This window comes from Tachysurus vachellii, chromosome 16 (genome assembly GCF_030014155.1).
Source record: "Tachysurus vachellii isolate PV-2020 chromosome 16, HZAU_Pvac_v1, whole genome shotgun sequence".
NCBI lineage: Eukaryota > Metazoa > Chordata > Actinopteri > Siluriformes > Bagridae > Tachysurus > Tachysurus vachellii.
This window is the reverse complement of record NC_083475.1, coordinates 20,818,183-20,825,262: the sequence shown is the minus strand read 5'-3', so window position 1 is coordinate 20,825,262 and position 7,080 is coordinate 20,818,183.

Genomic DNA, 7,080 nt, shown 5'->3' with positions numbered 1-7,080 from the left:
ACACACCAATTATGCTTGCCTGGAGCATTTTAATGTATTTCTCCACTCAAAACAGGGGTGTGTGTGTATGAGCGAGAGAGAGAGAGAGCGAGAGAGAGAGAGAGAGAGAGAGAGAGAGAAAGGGAGAGGAAGGGAAAATACATTTGTCAGTTGAAGAATGAATAATTTGTCGACATTTAAAAAAAACCTTCCTTTGATAATGACAGTCTGAAAAAGCTTCTCGGAATATTTCTCGCACGAAGCTGTTTATCGTTAAAGGTTCGGAAATGAAGCTTATACGTTCTTTCAGTTGTACAAAACAAAAACTTTTTGTCAACCGAGATTACACGCTTGTGTGCATTTTCCAAGCGGGATAAAAAAACAGGAGAAAGCGAAATGTCATCGTAGATAACATGACAAGAGACAGCGCTGCTAATCCACTCCCAGTTACTCAAGTTCATTTCGTTTGGCCCGTGATCTTTTAGCATCGGTCACACACTCCATCCAAACATTTCTGTCGTTTATCTAACGTGCTCTTTGACTCCCAGTCCATTCTCTTTGCAAAACGCCTGAAAAGGAAACGTTTCTCTGTGGAAAGATGGGGCTTTAAACTTTTTGGCATCAAAGAGTTTTTTTTTTCATTAAGAACAGTATAATCCGTAAAGCCGGTGGAACGAGCAGGAACGTTTTCTGCCTCCGCACGAGCGCGAGCTGTCAGTGACCCTGTCGGCCATCGCAGCGTGGAAGAAGAAAGCCTGAGTGAGAGGAACACAAAACACCAGTAAAGCCTTCAATTTCACGACCTGCTTTACTGATGCATCAGTCACCCTCTTTGCATCTGGCTCCCACTCTTTAACTGTTATGTTTCACACAAAAAAAAAAACAAATCCTGTATTTTCTGAACTGCTTCTTCTGAAATCTTATAAACACACGTTAAGCTTGATGTAGCAAAACCGTATATCTATCTATCATATATATATATATCATTTATTCCTGCTAATAATACGCAAATTCATTCATTCAAATACACTATTGTAGCAATTTGTTCCTATTTAGATGGATGCTAATTATATGGAAACTTTAGCGTCGACGTGTCGGTCACACGGCGGCTGAACGAAAGATGATAGTCTTCACGAGAGGCAGAGAAAACACAGAGGAAACTCGACCAATTGAAAGATTATATCCGTCTTTAAAAGAAAGCATCTGTTACAAGATGTTTAACAGGAATTTGAGACGTTAGCTGTGTTGTTCGTGTGAAACTCATATTCGATGATGTACAGGATACAACACCGTGTTTTTTTTTTGTGATTTGTGATTGCTTGATTTTTTAAATTTTACTTATTTATTTATTTATTTTTTGCAGAAAACTAATCTTATTGTCTTATTGACAAGGTTTTTCTTTTAAACTCCTACCACTGATGACACACTGAAGCGTCGTGACGACGTGAACTGAATCATCACATTAAAGAAGTTGCTATAAAGAGTCACCAGGTTCATCACCAGGTTCTCTTTTTACTTTCTTTAGAAAAAAACTAAATCGGAACACATTTTGCACTCATATCCACTTTATTCATAAAAAGTCAAACTGTTTTTTTTTTTTTTTTTACCATATTCATATTCATACCATCCATTCACACCATTTTTCCTCAGTTCTGTGCAACTAATTCCATTTATTCCATATATTATTTTCCTTTATATTATTTATTTTTGGTATTTTTCTTTATTTTATTTTTTATTTTATTTTCCTTTATTTTATTATTTTTCTTTATTATTTTTTTAATTTTCCTGTATTTTCCTTTATTTATTTTTTCCTTTCTTTTATTTATATATTTTCCTTTCTTTTATTTTAGTTTCCTTTATTTTGTTTCCTTTATTTTTTATTTATCTTTCTTTTCTTTTCTTTTCTTTTCTTTTCTTTTCTTTTCTTTTCTATTTAAACCTCCCTGTGTATTTCTAACACAAGCACTCTTATGCACGTCACTGCATGTTGTACTCTGTATAAAATAAGAAAAGCTTTCTATTTAAAGATGATCGGTATTTAATAAGAGTTCAAATCCGAGGGAAAAATTCTTGCTAATGTCATAAAAGGAGCATTTACAAAGTCCTTAAAAGTGTCTTTATGCAAAATACAAAAACTATGAAGTAAATGTCTGCTGTATTTTCACTGTATTATCTACGACTGCATGGTGCTTAATGTAGAGTTTCTGTTCCTGTGATCAGACCTCGATGCTTTACTGGAGTTCTACAGGCTTTCCGTCGGTTCCTCCCAGAGTCCCGTATTCTCTCTACAACAACACAACCGCATGGCCACGTGGACGCAGCACTACTCATCTGTCCTCAACCCCAGAACAGACATCACACATCATTTAACAATCCCACAATCCTCGGCTTTATCCCGCTCCGGTCTGGCCTCGAAATCCCCAAGAAATCAAACCCATGTGTTTAGTGAGAGACGTAATCCTGAGACGCTGCTGTAAATCAAACTGCTATTACACAGAGACGGTGAGATCCCGCCCTTTGAGCCGAAGGCCACTAATGCAGCTTTTATACATGTGACATTAGCACCAGACGTAAACACACACACACACAGAGAATTTAGCCGACATGGAATTATTTTCCGTACCAGATGTACCAAATTATATGAAATATTAATCTGTCTGACATGAGAGAGAGAGAGAGAGAGAGAGAAATAAAGCCGATAGAGCGTTTGACATTTCATCTGGGATAAAGTTATGAAGGTTAAGAGAGACACAGCGGAATGCTAACACAAAGCTCGGCGTAAATGACAACGTACAGAAATAAAAGCAGCGCTCGGATTCGATTCAGATATTTTTTTTTTTATACAAACATTCTCCCAAAGCAGCTTTATAGAAAAAGAAATAAATAAATCCGAGATATAAATGATACATTGAGACGTGTGGACGTGGGCGATGTTAGCATTTCGTCCGCTTTATTGAGAACGCTTATACGCCTGTTTATTGCTTCATATATTTCACATTTTCTTGATTTTATTTCCCCTAATAACGGATTATTTCCTCTCTTCCCCTCAGGAGCGCCTGCACAAACACACTGAAGGATGACTTCTGTTTACATTTACTTCCTTTTAATGTGCTCGTTCACTACTGTATATTTCATCTGTAAGCTATTACTTTACCCTATAAACATGTCTCTATCTACATATATACAAATATCTCATGTTCAGCATGTTAGATTTTTATTCCATCCTCATCACTGTGGATCTCACCACTAGGCACTTCTGATTAGATGCTAGCAGCTTTTCATTGGTTTTGTGCATGCATCTCGATCTCTAGAATCTAATCTAATCTAATCTAATCTAATCTAATCTAATCTAATCTAATCGTGATCGCTTTTTTTCCTGCATTTACCTGATCCATCCTGACACCCTACACCTGGTAGGAGTCTCGTTGCTTGGTATAGATCTGCTTGGATACCTGCTCATCTTCTGTGAACCATGGGACTGCTGTGGATGGAATATGGGAAGTGGTGGAGGCTCTGGATTCTTGATCGGAAGATCGGGGTTCAAGCACCTTTCCAGTACTGCCAAGCTGCCACTGTTGGGCCCTTGAATAAGGCCCTTAACCCTCCCTGCTCCAGGGTGGTGCTGTACAATGTCTGACCCTGTGCTTTGACCCCAACCTCCAAAGTTGTGATATGAGAAGTAAGAATATTACTGTTCTATAATGAATATGTGACAAAATAAAGACTTGTATTCTATACTCCACTTGGAGACCATCACGACGTCTGTGAACTGCCTCGGTGTCGGTCCGTTTTGTGCATCAGTGAACATTTGAAGACTTCAGCAGGAAGGAATTAGTGTTAAGTCTGTAATGAACTCAGTAATGAACTCTGACCTGTTAGTTCCTCAGAAGCTCTTGGTTTCACAATTCCGCTGGACTATAAACTGTTGTAGAAATGACATTATTTATACTGACTTTATTTACATTGACATTATTTACATTAACATTATTTACATTGACATTATTTACATTAACATTATTTACACTGGCATAATTTACATTGACATTATTTACATTAACATTATTTACACTGACTATTTACATTGACATTATTTACATTAACATTATTTACATTGACATTATTTACATTAACATTATTTACACTGACATTATTTACATTGACATTATTTACATTAACATTATTTACATTGACATTATTTACATTGACATTATTTACACTGACTATTTATAATGACATTATTTACATTAACATTATTTACATTGACATTATTTACATTAACAATATTTACACTGACTTTACAATAAGATTATTTACATTAACATTATTTACATTAACATTATTTACACTGACATTATTTACATTAACATTACTTACATGGACATTATTTACATTAACTTTATTTTCATTAACATTATTTACACTGACTATTTACATTGACATTATTTACATTAACATTATTTACATTAACATTATTTACACTGACTATTTACACTGACATTATTTACATTAACATTATTTACACTGACTATTTACATTGACATTATTTACATTAACATTATTTACACTGACTATTTACATTGACATTATTTACATTAACATTACTTACATTAACATTATTTACACTGACTATTTACAATGACATTATTTACATTAACATTATTTACATTGACATTATTTACATTAACATTATTTACACTGACATTATTTAAAATCAAATTTTATTTGTCACACACATACATACAGGGTTCGATATGCAGTGAAATGCTTTATGCAACTGTCCAGTGTAAGAATAAAAAAAATATAAAAAGTATAAAAAAGCAAGAAATAAAATAAGAATAAAATAATAAAAAGTATAAACTATATAAGAAAATTAAAAAAAAAATATGAAAATATAGATGAAGAAATAATGTATATACATGTGCATAAATATACATATACATACATGTGTATGGTATTTAGAGATTGTCCTTAAAGTGTCCAGGTGCAGTATGGTGTGTAAATAGTGTATAAAGTGGCACTTTATACCAGAGTTAAAGTGTCCTTAGAAAGTTCAGGTGCAGTATGGTGTGTAAATAGTATTGGAGCTCTTGTTCAGTGTCACCACAATGAGGATGAGGTTCACTTCTGAGTTTGGTTCCTCTCAAGGTTTCTTCCTCATATCATCTCAGGGAGTTTTTCCTCATCACCATCAACTCAGGCCTCATCATTAGAGATAGATATTAATGCCAGCTTAATTTCAAACGTTATTATTTTTATTCTGTTTCTAAACTTTGAAACTTTGTTTCTAAAGTTTGTTTCTAAACTCAAGAATTTGTTCTTGTACTCTGCACAATGTCAATGAAGTTGAATCGAATCGAATCTAATCTAATCTAATCTAATCTAATCTTATTGTGATGCATAATATTGATGCAGGACAAGAAATTTCAGACTATTCCAGACTTTATTTATCCCCTACACAGTAATACAGAGTTTCTCTCTCTCAGTGAAATGAAAACTCCACCGTTAGAGTTCAAATGTAAAATTTCTATTCTGAATTTCTATTTTTTCTGTTAAATTGCTTCGTCTGCTGTGAAAAGGTTTTCCACAACCGAATTGAGTCTGACTTGTGTGTGTAAGTCAATTAACTTTAAAATACTAGGCTTAAAATTCCAAATTAGAAATGAGTAGAAATGAGAGAAAAGAAGTAAAAGCAGTAATCAAAAAGAGTCAAAAATATACAGAAGAGCAGGAAAAAACAAAAACGAGTGTGAGAAGAGATCTGATCCAGATGGGTTCGGGCTGACAGAAAGGACACGTTAACTCGGATCGTCGATCTTTCCGTCTCAGTCTGGCCTGAAGAACAGGAATCTGAAGCTGCTGAAATAAATCTCAAGGAACTTAAATTAAAAGAAAAAGAAAAAGAATGACGTGAATTAGAACGCTATAAAGACTCAAACCTGAACACGTTGGTTTCTGCTTGTTTTGTTATTCATAAAGGTTTATTATTTATTAGTTTGTTTGTGGTCTGCGTTTGTCTTTCACGACTAAAGGAAATAAACAGCCAAGTGCTTGAGACATTGTGGAAGGAAGAACGTGTTAAACAAAACTCTGCTAATTCAGACTCAAACAGCTGGAAGCAACGTGGACTCCGCCGCCGCCGCCGCCGCCGCCGCCGTGCCGGCTGTAATGACGTCGTTGCAGCCTCTTCGACATGCCGCAGGCTTCTCTCTGTGCCACCAAACTACAACCAGACCAAGAGAAACATCTTGGAGCAATGAGCTAAAGGGAAGAATTAAAAATGCACTCTGGAGAACTGTCACGAAAAGCGGAGTGGAAGAAAAACACTACGGTGGTGAATTAGGAGCTTCTGTCTCATGTGAGGACGTCGTTTCTCTTCCTGAAGAGGTCAGCAGTGGGCTTTAAGTCTGAAGAAGTTAGTGGTTTGGTTTTCGAACATGGAGCAGGAAGAGCAGGAAACTGTCTGTGAGGTGATTTAAAGGAAAAATCCAATACAAGATTGATAGAATTTAATTTTGATAGAATTTTCACTTCAGTTTTCAGGTCTCTAAATTACCCACAATGCCGCCTGACCACTTGCTGATAGACGAGCCTTGAGATTTAACACTGTTCTTCTTCTGTACCTAAAGAGAACGATGCGGCGGCACTTTAGTCCTCCAGTTCTGCTCAAATGTTCATGCTAATTCCTCCATTACCACTTATCTCGCTAACAGAGGCTCTGATGTAAACAGAAGCCATACATTCTGGGAGTCTGGTTTCTCCTCTAGATTTATCTTCCTCTTCTTCTTCTTCTTCTTCTTCTTCTTCTTTTTCTTCTTTCGGCTTTTCCCTTCAGGGGTCGCCACAGCGAATCATCTCTCTCCACCTATCCCTATCTTCTGCATCCTCAACACTTGCACCCACTAGCTTCATATCCTCATTAAATTACATCCATATACCTCCTCTTTGGCCTTCCTCTTTGCCTCCTGCCTGGCAGCTCCATGTCCAACATTCTCCTAACAACATACTCACTCTCCCTCCTCTGAACATGTCCAAACCATCTTAATCTGTCCTTCCTAACTTTGTCCCCCAAACGTCCAACATGAGCTGTCCCTCTGATGTACT